General features: G+C 49.7%; 1 protein-coding gene across 2 annotated transcripts in view; it reads left to right on the plus strand.

Moving 5' to 3' along the window:
• The first annotated feature begins 14,254 nt into the window (after nt 1-14,254).
• Nucleotides 14,255-16,619, plus strand: part of Adamtsl4 (ADAMTS like 4) — an 11,842-nt gene continuing 9,477 nt past the window's right edge. Inside the window, exon 1 of one of the 2 annotated variants that reach the window (XM_028789754.1) lies at nt 14,255-14,351. The gene's annotated coding sequence lies outside the window, so the exon portion shown is untranslated. The remainder of the gene's footprint in view (nt 14,352-16,619) is intronic. The other variant, XM_028789755.1, reaches the window with a different exon arrangement.

Below are 16,619 nucleotides of genomic sequence, written 5' to 3' on the forward strand. Positions count from 1 at the left end.
ATGGAAAACTGGGCACGGTGGCTCATACTTACAATCCCAACACTTGGGAGGCTGAGGCAGAAGGACTGTATGAGATTAAGGCCGGGTTGGGCCATTGAGGGAATTTCTAGCTATCTGGGGGTATCTAGTTGGGACCCTATCTCAAAAAACAAACAAAAGCAAGTAAATAATAAATCCCACCCCTGCTGTAAAGGACTCCCTGTAGAGGAACAGATGGGAGGAGAGGAAGGTGCTGACGTCTCCCCATGGCCTGGTCCTGGGGGAACCTTCTCTGCATCCCTAACATGACTTTCTTACTCAGGGTAGACAGTGATACAGCTCCCTCCAGGCCCTAGGGTAGCCCCAAGTTCCCCTGACCCATGCTCTCTTACTTCAACAGCAAGGAACTTGTAGAAGCCTGTGCCTCATCAAGGCCTGTTTCACACAGTTCTTAGAGAGATCCCTACACAGTGATGCGCTTTGCTCAGATCACCAAAGCCACCATCCTCCTCTGCCCACATCCTGGGCTCCACTGAGCCCTCACCTTTTTGGGAAGAAGCCAAAGCTGGCTGGCCTGGCCTGCTGTCGGCCTCGCGTACATGCTGCTAAGTTCTGCGCATCAGTGGCTCTGTGAAGGGCCTGCGCAGAGCTCACAGCAAAGGCTCTCCCTAAGGTCCACATCCAGCCTCCCCATAGCAGGAGGCAGGGAAGAGACTGTTCTCTTCGACCTCCTGAGAGTCTTGGCTTGGACTGCTGAGCTCTGGCCAGCCCTGAGGACCCATCTGTTCTCAGCCATCAGACAGTAGCAGCCACCAGCCTCACTTGGTATTCAAACCTTCAGAAACCTGAGGCCATGTTGGAGGTATAGTCACTGATGACAGTCCCTAACAAGGTGCAAAGCATAGGGCAGCCTCCAGGCCCTATGCTCTGTCTCAACAAAACAAAAAATGTTTAACGGTCAATTAATGAAAGACCAGCTCTGCCCCCAGCTACCACCTAAGGTCTGCAGGGCATCCTCTTCTGAGGAAGAGGGATGAGAGCATACCCCCTCATACCTGTTTAGACAAAGTGTTTTAATGTCAAGAGTGGCAAGATGGCTCAGTGGGTAAGTCCTGAAGGCCTGAATTTGATCCCCAGGACCCACTCAGTGGAAGAAGATACCCCATTCCTGAGAGCCATCTTCTGTAAGTGGTGGCAGAGCTGGACCAGAAGTGTGCAGACCAATGTTCTGACTCCAGCTCTGCTCTCAAAGCCAAGGCTCTTCCACGGATCCCTCATCCCATTACTTTGTGATTCCATTTCACAATGTCCTGAAGATAATGAAATGGCAGGAAGAAGCCAAACTGCCCTTGCAAAGCTTGGGTATGTGGCTGAGTGACAGAGCAATCCCTAAGCACGTGAAGGCTCTGAGCACCATCCCCAGGCCTTCTGAGTTGACAGAAGGAGGACAGAACTTGGTGTGGTGCCATACTGGGGAGCATACCAACTGTGGGCCTCTCTGAGTTTCTATTTATGGCTATTGCCCAGAAGTCACTGGATTTAAGTGACAGTCATACTTCTGAAAATGGTCACCTACTTCTATCCAGGTGGCCCGCATAGAGGTACCAGTCCCTCTTGGGGTAGAAGGGGAAGGGAGAGCAAAGGGGCTAAATAACCCGCAGGAGGCCATGTAGCTAAGAGGGGACAGTGTAGAACATAAAGGACTCAGGGACAACTTTGCTTTTTGACACTGGCCTGGGTTGGGCTGACTCATGAGAACTTTTAAAGGGGAAACCTAAAGAATGACTCCCAATACAAAGTTAAGTAGCGTGCTGGGACTTGGTGGCAGAGGCAGGAGAATCTTTGAGTTCAAGGCTAGCCTGGTCTACCTATCGAATTCCAGGGTAGCCAGGGCTACATAGAGAAACCCTGTCTCAAAACAAACAAAACAAAACACTAAAACAGTGGTATGGGGGTGGGGGAGAATCCAAATCTCCCTAAAAATCCAGTCTCTTGACTGTGGGCTCCTGGGACATGTGGAAGACCCAAAAGTTACCTTATCAGCCTCACCTGCCCAAGGACCAGGTAACTTCCCGGGATGCTGGAAGCCGTAGTTCTTAGAAAAATAACAAAGCCGCATGGGAAACAACTGTGACCTTATGGGTTTGTCCTTAAAAGCCTTTGCAACGTGTATCTCAGGGCCATTGCTTCAAATTTGGCTCAAAATTGTGGAACTGGTGTTTTCCTTGTGACTCTCAGGATTAACAAATGAAAAATAGATTCTATATGTTCTCACCAAAGGGAAAAACCAGAACACAGTAAAAATAAAATCAAAACAAAACTCCAAAAGTGTAATTATCTTGGTTTCCAATGTGTGGGGCTTACTCAAGATCTTCTGGGCTCCGAGGCCTCGGATGGCTTCGCTTCTCTGGCTCTGCCCTCTGCAGCCCACGTAGCTTGTCTCATAGGCTCAGGTGAGCTCCACTCAACAGCTGCTGCTGTCCTGGGGATCATTCCGTGGTCCTGGCCTCTCCAGCTTGCTAGGATCTCCACTGCAGCTGATACAGCTTCACCAGTGCCCTGACATGGCCTATCTGCAGGGACTCCAGCTGCATCTCGCAGTGCCGAGCCTCAGCTGCTCTCTGCGACCTCTTCATGCCTTCGAAGCCAGCGTCACCTGAATGACTCTCATTCATTTCCAAGTTCAGCTGTCAGCATGAAGTGCAGCTGTGGCCCCCCGGACCACAGTTTTCGTGTCCTGACCCTGGGGAAATATTCCCAGAAGATTTTACCTCGATGATGCTGGTCTCTTGTTAATCACAGTCCCAGCTGACCAGTGTCAATTGTCCCAGGAAAGGCTTCATGTTAGTGGTTCTGGTCTTTTATTAGTTTTAGCTGGCTCTTCAGTCCCAGATGACCAGAATCACAGATTCTTAATAAATGCATGAATGGCCCTGACAGAGTCTTCACTTCCCTCTGAACCGTCATAAGCCAGACCTCTACCATGCACACTCCTCAAAGCATTACCTTGTTCCTTCCCACAACAACCTACTAAGTTCTGAATACTCAGTGGCTTTTCTAGCCCACAGTTCTAAAGTCCTTCGAGGACCCTCCTCACACTGTGGGCGGGCCTATCACAGTCATTTCCCATGAGTCTGGTACCAATTTCTATTTTACTTTGCTTTATTGTGGTGAACACCATGACCATAAACAACTTAGTGAGGAAAGGGTTTATTTGGGTCAGAGGTTACAAGTTCAGCATCAGGGGAAGCCAAGGCAGGAACCTGGAGGCAGAACCTAAAACGGAGGTCATGTGAGGTGCTGTTGACTGGCCTGCTGCCCCTGATGTTCTCAGCCTGCTTTCCTATACAACGCCAGGACCACCAGCCCAGTGGCAGCACCATGTACACAGGTGGTGGGCTGGACCGTCTCACACCAGTCACTAACCAAGAAATGACCCCACAGACCGGCCTACAGGAGAATCTGATGGGGGTATTTTCTCAGTTTAGGTTCCAACTTGTGTCAAGTTAACAAAAAACAAAACAAAAAACATCTGTCCTGGACAATGGGGCAGTGAACTCCTGGACTGGCAAGTCAGCTGTCATGGGGAAACAAATCAGAGTGGATTTGTTAGAAAGATCGGTTCATGTGGATGTAAAGCTGGATCTGGTGGCCAGCAAACATCCCAGCAAGAAAGTTAGAGCCGGGCGCCTGTCTGCTGGGTGTGTGTAAGGCATTCTCCAAAGAGAATTGTTGGGTACGTATGGAGAGATGCCCTGAGGTGGACCAGTGGCCTCTGGGATTTGGGGTGAGTGGTTGGTGCCAAGGAGGGGAGACACTCTTCTTTAGGAGGCGTCAGGGCCCTGGCTGGGGGTGCTTGCTCTGTTTGGGATGGTAAAACTGGAAAGGGGACTGAGTCCCAAGGGAAAAGCTTGGTGATGAGCTACGGCAGAGACGGAGAGTCACAGGGTCCGACAGCCGGGGGTAAGTAAGCAGATAAGATCTGCCCAGCACCGGAGCAGACATGGTCCCTTTTTGGTCTATTCTTTGTCCACTGGCATGGTTAGGGGCCAGTGGTCAGAGGCCAAACAAGTTACCTCCTGCCCCAGCTTGTTTCCCTCGAAGCAAGCTAGGACTCTCCTACTTCTGACTTAAGGCCCTTGGTATGTGTGAAATTCTTGCCTCTCCTGTGGCTGCCCAGCCCACCTCTGACCACAGCGGAGTTTGCGTCCTTCTTCCTGCCCTTCTGTGTCTGCTGTTCTTAAGTCTTCAGGGCAATTTGTCAAGATTAATTGGACACTGGGCTGGCTCTCTCTGAAAAACACACGGAAATGCCTCGGTGTCAGAACAAGACTCCTATGGGGAAGATTCCCATGAGAAGGCTGACCTGTGGCAAGGCCGGACCCACCACAGCCCAGGAAGAAAAGATGCCTTGTTGGAGGCTCCGGGGATGGGAATGATTTGTTCTGCTTGATCTTTCACCCCCTCCCCATCTCCTTACTTTTCTCCCTAATTCTTAAAGAGGCATCCCCTCCAATGACTGACAGAGCCCTTGTTACCTCCAGAGCTGATCTCTGTGTGTGGAACATTCTTGGTTTAATTTCTTGGGTGAGTTGACAGATCTGGTTATCACACAAATCATCCTATTCTCCTAAGAGACACTTTGAGGAGGAAGGTGAGTTTACATAACCTTACTGACTCCAGACAAAATGCATTATTTCCCGCCCTTATTCCAGCATCTGCCATTGATCTGGGAATTGGTCACAGTTCAGTCAGCTGTGGTTGCAGTTAACTGCAGTTCCAGACTGAAGAATCAAACAATAGGTTCCTCTGTATTCTCAACATGCTTTGAGGCCACAGCCTGATTCCCCACCTCTAGGCAGTGCCCACGCCCCCTTCCATGATCCCTCTCAGAGCATCTGTCCTCAAAAGCCATTCAAACTCCTCAGCCCAGAGCGACCTCAGATTCCAGCCCAGGAAACCTGCTAAGTTTAGAAGCCCTGGTATCCAGTTGGTTGAGGTCCTAGCTTGATGCCCCTAATCCTGGCACGCAGGAGGAAGAGGTAGGAGGAGTTTAATATAATGATGCTCTGTCTCAGAAAACAACAACAAAAATAGAAGTCAGGTTTCATCCAGATAGCCACACACAATCCTAGAGTCCCTTGTACAGAAGCTTGGGTATTACTGATCATCATGGTCACCCAGCCCGAATGTATATGGATATGCTGTCAGCAGTAAAGGCACCCACAGCCAAGCACCACTGGTGTCAAGACAGGCAACTTCAAGTGGCACATCAGCTAAAAATAATCTTTTTCTTATAGCATCATTAACAATAACATTGCGCTATTTTTGTATGTGACTACAGCTTTCACACACATGCCTTCTCTTTTAGTTTTTATGACAACCTATAAATAGATACACTGGATTCTGTTAACAGTCCAGACTTCATAAAGGAGAAAGCGTAAAGTGCTGAAGATCACAGGCCTCACAGAAGGCAAAGCTTCCTCTCACGTACTGTCTCTGCGCCTCCAGGCCCAGTGGCCACTCAACAACATTGAGTGGTACCCAACAACAGCCTTGGGTACTACAGTGGGCTTCTCAGCCAGACAACCATAGCGTGTGTGGCTGCTTTGTTCACTAAGACCCTAGGGCTAGGGATGCACTATGGTTTGTGTCAGAAGGAGGGAGTCCTAGTCACTTCGTCCCCTATGTCATCACAGTTATACCATTTGATCAAATATGTAAAACGGGGGCAGAAGAGATGGTCCAGAAGTTGAGAACATTGTTCCTCTTGCAGAGAACCTGGGCTCAGTGTCCAACACCTACAAGTGATGCCCAACTCCAGTTCCAGGGGATTCCTATTCTGAACCCACTGGGCGCCAGGTACATCCCCATGCAGTCAAAGCATTCATACACACAATAAATTTTTAAAATTCTGTAAAATGTTTATGTCAAGACAACACCAAAGACATCTGGGAAACCTTCCCAATCAGCTGAGAACATTCTAGAAGCCTAATCTCTAAGCTCTAGTTAGTGACCTTGTTTCCCAACCAAAACATGTAGGGAGATTTATAAGCATTCAAACACACTTAACATAATTGCCATAGTACTGATGATTGTGTAATCCTAAGGCCTGTAAAGGTCATGTGTGGTCAGTCCATCCAATCCCCTAAGTATGTACTTCCTGTTCTGAGAACCCCGTCAGCAAGCAAGCACACTCAGCATGGGGACCTCTGGGCCTGGCTGGAAGACACTCGTAGATGAAAATATAGAGATAAAAGCAGGAAGGACTGAGTGTGGACTTCACAGAGCAGCAGTGAAGCCCACAGCTCAGTCCTCACCCGACCCAACACATCACGTCCTTGTTTCTTCATTGTCTCAATGCCCAAGAACCAGCTCACCCAGGATGGCATGAGACAACAGCCAGAAAGTGCTGGAACGTGGCCAGAGTTGTTTAGGAAGCACTTATCCCTTCTTGCTTATGGGCTCATCCCACACCATACAATAAATGCCTACTGTGTGCCAGGTAAGATGGGCAGACTCAGAGTACACATGGTAGGGGGTCTACCTTCCTGGCACCTGGGAAGAGACCAGGACAGGAGGTGGCAGCTCTGGAACAGTGCAGGGAGTGAGCTGAGTCAAGCCAAAGCTTAAAGGTCAGAAGGGCACCATTGATGAGTGTGACAGCGTGACAGGATCAGGAAACCAGGGCTAGCGACCAGCCAGGCATGTCACTGTTCTCAATGGAACATTGCCTGTGGAAGAACAGAGATGAACAAACCATGACTCTGAGAGGCGGAAAGACAAAAGGAGAGACTTTCGGGAAATGGTTGCCATGGCCACACACCGGAGGCAAACAGTTTCAGATTCCTTCCGGGGTTCTAACTGTATATACTGGAATTTGCACCAGCACTTCCTTGAGAAAGGATAACATTTTAAGATAATTTACTTTGATATGGTGTTTAATGCAACACCCAGCCAGACTTAAACCTACTATGTTACTCGGGCAGGTTTGGACCCTCAATCCTCCTGCCTCAGCCAGTGCTAGGATTACAGATATTCTATGCAAGAAAGAAGTGATTGAGTAAAATTATTGGAACTTCTCGAAAGGTTTGCTTGTACACAAGCTGTATAGACAACAGTGCTGGCGGGCCCCACTCCTGTCACTGGCGAGGTAGAGGCAAGGACATTTGGGGTTTAGGGTCATTCCTGTCTACATAACAAATTTGAGGCCTAGGACAAACGTGTACACACAGATAACAGGGCCTTCCTAGAAAACCGAAGAGCGGGCCTGAGGGCATGGCTCATCAGTTAAGGCTCTTGCAGAGCACCCAGGTTTGATTCCCAGAAGCCACATGGCAGGTCTCTGTAACTTCCTTCCCAAGGGATCTGTCACCCTCCTCTGGCTTCCACAGATGCCAGGGATGCACACGGAGCCTAGGCACACATGCAGACAAAACACCCACACACATAAAGTAAAGAAAGTAAAGACAAGTAAATCTTAAATAAGGCCGGGCAGTGGTGGCGCACGCCTTTAATCCTAGCACTTGGGAGACAGAGACAGGCGGATTTCTGAGTTCGAGGCCAGCCTGGTCTACAGAGTGAGTTCCAGGACAGCCAGGACTACACAGAGAAACCCTGTCTCAAACAAAACAAAACAAAACAAAACAAAATCTTAAATAAGAAAAAGAAAGGCAAGGAGGAGAAGGCTGGGAACGGGTGGCAAACTGGTTTCCTTCTCAAGTGTTTCAGGGTGTTTCGTGTTTCCAAACCTGAACTCAAGGGATGGAGTTCATCAGAGTTACAGGCAGGGGCAGGCCATCACACTGTTTCTGTTTGCATATCTATAAATAGAGTAACAGTCATTGCCACACAGACTACAAGACAGAGTGACATGCTGTGTACAAAACTCGCACAACACAGCGGTCCCAGGCAGAGCAAATACATGTCTATTGCTAAATTATTATTGTTTGATGCTGGAGGTCAAACCCAGGGCTTTGATGGGCATGAGCTAAGCCCTATCACTCAGCTTGGCCACTGAGTTAAATCCAGAGGGCATGTTGTTATTTATTTATTTGTTTGTTTGTTTGTTTGTTTTTGAGATGTTGTTGTTATTATTAAGATATTTTAAATTTTTTATGTATGGGTGTTTGCCTGCATGTATGTAAGTTCACCACATGTGTGCCTGGTGCTTATGTCCTAGAGAAGAAGGTGTTGGATCTCCTAGAACTGGAGTTACAGGCCGTCATAAGCCACCAGGTGAGACTGAGCCTGAGTCCTCAGCAAGAGTAGACAGTGCTCTCAACTGCTAGGCCTTCCCTGAAACTCCTTATTAGTAAACCGGCATGCTCCGGGGGGTTTGTTGTTGCTGTTGGTTGTTTTGTTTTGTTTTGTTTTGAGACAGGGCTTCACTGTTTGGTTTGCTGTCCTAGAACTCACTGTGTAGACCAGGCTGGCCTCAAGCTTAGAGATCTAGCTGCATCTGCCTCCTAAGTGCTGGAATTAAAGTCATGTGCCACCACTGAATGGCCCTTGGGTGTGTTTGTTTTTGTATTTTCTTTTTAATTATGAGTATATGTGTGGGTCTGTGTGTGAATGTGGGTGTGTTCACATGTGAGTACAAGTCCTCACAGAATCCAGAAGAGGATGTTGCATTTCTTTTCTTTTGTTTCTTTTTTTTTTAAAGATTTATTTTATGTATGTGAGTACACTGTCACTCTCTTCAGACACACCAGAAGAGGGACTCAGATCCCATCACAGATGGTTGTGAACCACCATGTGGTTGCTGGGAATTGAACTCAGGACCTTTGGAAGAGCGGTTAACGTTCTTAACCGCTGAGCCATCTCTCCAGCCCTCTTTCTTTCTTTCTTTCTAATTTTTTTCAAGACAGGATTTCCCTGACTGACTTGGAACACCATCTGTAGATCAGGCTAACCTTTTTTTTTTTTTGGGGGGGGGGGGGTTCCAGACAGGGTTTCTCTGTGTAGCCCTGACTGTCCTGGAACTCACTCTGTAGACCAGGCTGGCCTCGAACTCAGAAATCCGCCTGCCTCTGCCTCCCAAGTGCTGGGATTAAAGGTGTGTGCCACCACCGCCCAGCCAGGCTAACCTTTAACTCAGAGATCTTCCTGCTTCTGCCTCCAGGGTTCTGGAATTAAGTGTGTGTGTGTGTGTGTGTGTGTGTGTGTGTGTGTGTGTGTGTGTACCATCTATAGCAGAATTTTAGATGGCTTGATCTTGTATAAGTAGCCATGCTGTGATTTCATGACTATGACGGTCACTGTCACAGGCAGGAGACAGCACTTCCCAGCATTCTTCCCTGCCCCTCCTCCCTCTTACATTCTTCCTGAGTCTTGGTTGGGGGAATGTACTAATATAGGCCAAGCACTCACAAGGTCCCAACTCCTAGGACCAACTTCTTAGTTAGGGTTTCCATTGCTGTGAATCGATACCATGACCAAGGCAACTATTATAAAGGACAATATTTAACTGGGGCTGGCTTACAAGTTCAGAGGTTCAGTCCATTTTCATCAAGGTAGGAAGTGTGGCAGTGCCCAGCCAGGCATGGCAGTGGAGGAGCTGAGAGTTCCAAAGGCAAACAGAAGACTGGCTAGGAGGATGGCTTCAAAGCCCACTCCTACAGTGACACACTTCCTCCAACAAGGCCACACCTACTTCAATAAGACCACACCTCCTAATAGTGCCAGTCCCTGAGCCAAGCATATTCAAACCACCTCATTCCACTCCCTGGCTCCCATAGGCTTGTTCACACATATGAGTCTATAGGGGCCATACCTAGCCATAGCATAATAAACAATACATTTAGTCCAACTTCCAAAGTCCTCATAGGCTATAACATTCTCAACAACATTAAAAGTTCAAAGTTCAGTCTCTTCTGAGATTCATCAAAAGCAGATCCATACCTCCAACATCACAGGATATACATTACCACTCCAGAACATCACAGCAGCCGGGTGATGGTGGCGCACACCTTTAATCCCAGCACTTGGGAGGCAGAGGCAGGCGGATTTCTGAGTTCGAGGCCAGCCTGGTCTACAGAGTGAGTTCCAGGACAGCCAGGACTACACAGAGAAACCCTGTCTCGAAAAAACAAACAAACAAAAAAACAAAAACAAACAAACAAAAAAACAGAACATCACAGCAAGGAAATACTGGACCAAAGTAAGACCAAAAACCACCTGGGCAAACGCCACATCTCCATGTAAAATGCCAATGCACTCTTCAACTCCTTTCCTCCTTGTTGACCGCTGTCAGCAGATCTGGCATTCAGCAGCAACAAACTTCGTTCTCTTGGGCTGGTTCCACTCCCTGTTAGCAGCTTTCCCCAGCAGGTATCCCACAGCTCGGACATCTCTAACATCTTGAGGTATCCAAGACAACTTCAACTTTAAACCTTCTTGTTCCAGTGTCTGGGATCCACGCATGATCTTCTGGTTCCTCTAAAGGGCTTGGGTCATTTCTCCAGCTCTGTCCTCTGTGACATTCTAGGTTCTGGTTGACTCCGCCCCACTCTTGCTGTTCTTGGAGATCATTCCATGGTACTGGCATTTACAATATGCTGGGGTCTTCCGATGCAACTAGGCATCACCAATAGCCTTTCATAGGCTCTCTTCATCATGCCAGGCCTCAACTTCTTTGCAGGATCCTTTCAGTCTGGGCTGTGAACTGCACCTGAGGGGGTATCTCTGCACTGACAACTACCCACTGCCAAAACAGGGTTCTCTGATCAAGGCTGAGACCAACCCAGGTTTATGAGTATCAACATAAAACTGCAGAGGGCAGTCTGAGCATGATTATTTAGCAAAATAAAAGGGCGGGCTTCACTCCAGGGCCTATGGCTCCTGAAGGCATGGGCTTTCCACCAGAATTACAGTACCCGGCTTCAATTCCCACCAGAGAGCTGTTATTTACTCTGCTATTGCATCTGTAGGCAGAGCTTGCCTGGCATGTTGGTATCGTAGCATGAAGGTACCCACAGTGGGTCCCTACCCTACCCACTGGGTAGGACCACTGATGTTGTTTGCTCTAGCAGCCTACAGGGCACTTTCTGAAAGCTAGGGACATTCTGTTTTGAACAGAGTCTGATCAGTATGGTTTTGTTGTCTGTCTGGGCCTTATGGAATAAAGCAGCCTTGGCTGGCTGGCTATTGTATATTCTGATCCCCCTGACTCCAGTTTCCAAGTGCTGGGACTGCAAGCATGCAGAGCCACACCCCATCAGTCAGCGCCCATTGTCTTCAATTTGCTCCTCCCCTAGAGATGCTTTTGAATGGACATCTGCTTCTTTTTTTGTTTTTGTTTTTTTTTTGAGACAGAGTTTCTCTGTATAGCCCTGGCTGTCCTGGAACTCAGAAATCCACCTGCCTCTGCCTCCCAAGTGCTGGGATTAAAGGCGTGCGCCACCACCGCCCGGCTGGCATCTACTTCTTAAATAATCTTCTTAGCTTGTTCTTTTTTTTTTTTTTTAAGATTTATTTATTTATTTTATTTATGAGTACACTGTAGCTGTCTTCAGACACACCAGAAGAGGGCATCGAATCTCATTACGGATGGTTGTGAGCCACCATGTGGTTGCTGGGATTTGAACTCAGGACCTCTGGAAGAGCAGTCAGTGCTCTTAACCGCTGAGCCATCTCTCCAGCCCCCTCTTAGCTTGTTCTTTAAAGACAAGGTCTCACTCTAACCCAGGCTGGCCTGGAACTCACTCTGTAGCCTAGGCTGGCCATGGAGCAATCCTCTTGCCTCAGGCTCCCAAATACTGGGATAGCAGGCATGAACCACCAGGCCCAGGTTTTGTATAATCTTTCTATAAAAAAACAAAACAATACTTTTTATGTTTGAGACAGGATCCACAAATTTAAACTTACCCTCCCAAGTCGCTGGGCCATCAGAAAGCTCCCTAGGCTCTAAGTCCAGGGAGTTGATGGCTGTGTAGCTCTTTGGTACACAGCCATTTCTTAATGGAAAGGAGTATTTGTGACCTTCAGTTCTTAGCAGTTACAAATGTCAAAGGCAGCCCTCCCTCCTCCCGTCCTCCCCCTCCCCTGCCTTCCCACTGTCAGGTGGTAGAGCCTGCCTCTTCTGCAGTTGGCATCCTCACAGGTAAGGGGCTGTGATAATCAGGGCCAGCCTGATAGTCAGAGCTGAAAGCAAAGCGCCTGGCTTAAAAACCTCTTCCCTCCCCCAAGAGGCAGACTGCCTTTGATCATCTGCCCTTGTGCCCCGGCCTTAGCAAAGGGGCTTTCCCTGAGAAAATAGCTCTATAAATACACCACTAGGTTGGGACTGTGTGTCCACAGTGGTCCTTAGAGAAGCCACACCTCCAGAGAGGGGCATTAACCCATTGTTTTCGCAGGTTCTTCAGGAACTCAGACACAGGAACCGAGGAGGATTAAGGAGAGACCCCAGTGGAGGTGCTTGTCCTAAGAGAATGGGAAGATTTGCCGAGAAACCAAAAAAATGCATGTTAAATTTCAAATAAAGTTAAACTTCTGAATTATCCCAATACTGTAATCCCAGACTCAGGCTGAAGCAAGAGCAGTTCAAACTTGGGGTCAGCTTGGGCCACAAAGCAAGTTTCCCATCAACCTCCCCTAGAGGGGCAGGGCCTTGTCTAAAGGACATACAATATCTTTCTGCCCTGTTCTGTGCTAGGAACTGCTGGGAATGGAACCCAGAGCATCGTGCGTGCAAAGCTCTGCTTCAGCACAGAATCACACCCGCAGCCAGAGGACTGTTTTATACACATGCCCACTGTCTTTGAGATAGGCCCTGCGTCCACAGCTAACACGTTTTAACTCCCAAGTGGTCGTGTCTCACTGGCGGGATCTGTTCAAACTAGACTTGGAGCCTTAACGACTTAACCTACCTTCTGTACCATCAGCACAAAGTCCAAAATAGATCTAAGAAACGTCAGCCTGAGGCACTGGGGCCTCTGTTGTTATGAGTTGCAAGACAGTGTTGCTAGAACTTCTGTATCTGAGTTTTGACATTGGTGGTGAGCCTGGTCTTCAATGGCTGAGCCATCTCTCTAACCTTGCTTGGGTATTTCATTGTTGTTGAAACTGAGGTGGTCTCATTCTGTAGCCCAGCTTGCCCTAGAACTTGCTGGGTTTCCCATGCTGGTCTAGAACCTGCAGTGGTCCTCTCCTGCCTCAGCTAAGATTATCTTTTTTTTTTTTCTTTTTTTGGTTTTTCGAGACAGGGTTTTTCTGTATAGCCCTGGCTGTCCTGGAATTCACTCTGTAGACCAGGCTGGCCTTGAACTCAGAAATCCGCCTGCCTCTGCCTCCCAAGTGCTGGGATTAAAGGAGTGAGCCACCACCACCCGGCATGCTAAGATTATAAAACATGCACTACCATGCATTCTCCCCTCCTGCCCCCGCCCAGCCTTGGCTGGGATTCACACTGTAGACCAGTCTAGCATCGAACAACCTATACGGTTTCGTTTTTCAAAGAAGTTATGAGGTTGGCCAGGCATGGCACGGGCAGGCCTTTAACCCCAACACTGCAGTAAGTAAGGGCAGGTGGAGCTCAGTGGGTTGAAGGCCAGCCTGGTCTACACAGTTCAAGCCAGACAGGGCTCCAGAGACCCTGTCTCAAAGACAAACAACCAGTCCACAAAAAGACTGGGATATAAATAAAAAGCATAAAACCCGATAGCCATTTTCATCACTTCTCCACCCCTCCTGAGTTGTTCTCTCACACGGAGATGGATAAGCATTAACAAGCTTCATATACACATCAGATTCTCCCATTCTACAGACGACACTGCCACACTGAAGTGGAAGTGCTCATGAAAGACTTCAGAGCTGGCAAGCGCTCAAGCTGAAATTCAAATCCAAATTTGTCTGACTCATAATTCAGTGTGCATTCCTTCCGCTAAGCTCCAGGGTGTAAAATTTTATGGATGAAGAAACCGAGGCTCACAGACGTCCCTGGCCATCAGAGAGCCACATGGTTCACTGCCCAGTATGGGAAAAGCGGAGATGATGGCATTGGCTGCACGGAGGAGAGGGCCTTGGCTTGGACGGATCTGAGCTTGCGCACGGCCATATGGGTCCAGTTTGCAAATCCCCTTGCTCCCAGTCCGCGGCTAGCCCAGGTTCTTCGAGGACAGGTTCCACCCAAAGGCCTCTCGGCCAGAGTCGGTGGGGTCACAAGTCCCCGGGTGGGCGCGGGAACCGTGCCCGCAGCGTGGCTGCATGATCTTTAGTGGTCCCGGGCACCCGGGATGGATGGTTGAGGCCGGCGCGTGGCGGGCGGGGCACGGGTGGCGTGGGGCGGAGCCTGCCGCGGGCGGCGCTGTCCCGGGGCTCCGGGCAGCGGTGGCCGCCACCGGAGGCAACTGGAGAGAGCGGGTGCAGAGAAGGTAGAACCTCCCCATCCCCGCCAGGGCTCTGGCTGTTTCCGAACAGCGGACCCTGAGGCGAATTCCTGGGGAGGGGGTCTGGTCCCTGGGACTTCGGGTCCCATCACCCGGGCGAGGGCTTGCGCCAAGATTCCTATTAAGTCACATAGTGAAGTTGGAAAACATACCAGGGACCTCCCTGCACGTCGTCGGCACAGCCCGCTCTTCCCTGAGGGGCTTCGGGAAGATGCGCCCCGACGCCTGCACTCTGGGAACGCAGGGATAGGGTGTCCGGGAGGGATGTGGGTGAGTGATCTTTGCACAGCTCAGCCTGTTGTGAGAGACTGAGAGAAAAGACACCTGTTGGGATGGTGTTTTGGGGGGGGGATCCCGTGAAAACCCGGGCGTTCTGACAGGACAGCATCTCTCCTCTGCTAGCCCATCCCTTACTAACTCCTTCCTCCCTCCCCCAACCCCCGCACTGGCTCGTTTGCCGGAGGTGAGCCTGGAGTGAAGGGGTTAGCTCCCTGCAGGTCACTTTCCTTGGTGTCACTGGCCCAGAAGGGGGTGTGACCAGGCGCAGCATAGGTTTGTGCTTAACCGGGGTCCACCCTGACTTCAGGGTGCCCACCTTCAACCTCCGTCTTCTTCATCCTGGGCATGAAAAAAGAACAAGCAGCATACATTTGTGCAGGGAGGGGGTGTCGGCTCCTGCCCCCGTATGCAGGAGAGGGTGGGGTGGACTTTTCCAGAGAGAGAGCCAGGCCTGGCCCTGGCCCCAGGAGCTCTCGTCACCCCCCCCACCCCTCACTTCTCCAGAGAGCTGCCAAAACCAGCTCAGGATAGGATTATGTGTACTGGGTAGACCACGGAGAGGCATCAGGGACAGACCCAGGGAAGCAGAAAGGAGCAGAGGGAGGTGGAGAGGGGACCAGCATCGAAGAAGAGACAGGTTATATCCATCACCCTTTTCCCTTCCTTCCAGCCTTGAGGGACAGGCAGAGGGCTGATAAGTGGGTTGAACATAGCGACTCTTCCATCAGAGAAGTTGTGGACTCAGTGACTGGCCCAACCAGGGCAAGGAGAGGGGTGCCTTTTACCTCCTCCCCAACCCCAAGAACTCAGCTCAGGCCATTTGATCTCCTCCTCAAATTCCCAAATCCTGGGGTCTGGGTAGGGGGAGCAGGACCTAGCTTTGCCTCTTCTCTGTCCTCTGCATGCCCTGAGCTGGCCTTCTTTGGCCAGCAATCCTTGGATTCTTCTCATGGTGCCATTCAGATCCAGCAGAAACTGTTTTTCCTGGAAAGCAGAACTAAGATGGGATGAGGGGTGTAGGTAGGCAGGGCCTCAAAGAGAAGGAAGGGGCTGGAGGATGGGGGTAGGGAGAGACAAACTTTGAGGCCAGGTATGGAAGACCCCTGCTACCCAGTGTTTAGGACTAGACTTAAGGGTGGACTTTCCAGGGATACCCGAAGGAGACCCTGAGAAGCTGCTATGGCTGCTATGGCTGCATCTCTCCTTAGGTGCCCCAGCCATTTTGGCTGAGCAGCGTAAGAAAAAAATAAAATAAAAAGCAGAAAACTAGTTATACACGAGCTAAGTCATCCTGAGCCAATGCCTTGTGGATGCTGGCACCCACAGGGAGGATAAGTCACTGCCTTTTCTCAAGAGATGAAGCCATCAGCCACTTAGTTTATCCCTTGGACAAACAAACAAACAAACAAACAAAGGCTGGGGCAGCCAGTAGAAGACTACTCCTCCATAAGAGCTTAGTTAAAAGGGGAAGAGAAGGCTGGAGGTGGGTAAGAAACAAATAACAATGCTCTTGGGTCTTGTTAGGGGGAAGAGGTTGTTTTGTTTTGTTTTTTGAGAGAGGGGTCCCATGTCACCCATGCTGGCCTTGAACTCCTGATTCTCCTGCTTCCCCATCCCAAGTGTGGGATTAAGGCTCGTGCCCCCACCCCTGGTGCTCAGAGGTCTCTGGCTGGCCCCTTATGGGTGCCTGGCATAGCCTGCCTCCTCTAGGTCCTGGAGCTTTAGGAGAAAGAACCTCTGGGCCCAAGCTGCCTACGCACAGCCCCTCCTCAGGCTTCCAGAGGAGCTAAGTCCATCTTAGGCCATAGGGAGGAGACTAAACTGAACTGAGAGGCTGAGGTCAGACCCCCACCCTCTCCTCAGCAGATGACAAAGACAACGTTCCTTCTTGCTCCAACCCTTAGGTCCTAAAGGGGTGGACCATTCCTCCCCCAGCCCTCCAGGCTGTCCCCCAGCCCTCCAGGCTGTCCCCCA

Source organism: Grammomys surdaster, unplaced genomic scaffold (genome assembly GCF_004785775.1).
Source record: "Grammomys surdaster isolate TR1022 unplaced genomic scaffold, NIH_TR_1.0 125849, whole genome shotgun sequence".
Classification (NCBI taxonomy): Eukaryota; Metazoa; Chordata; class Mammalia; order Rodentia; family Muridae; genus Grammomys; species Grammomys surdaster.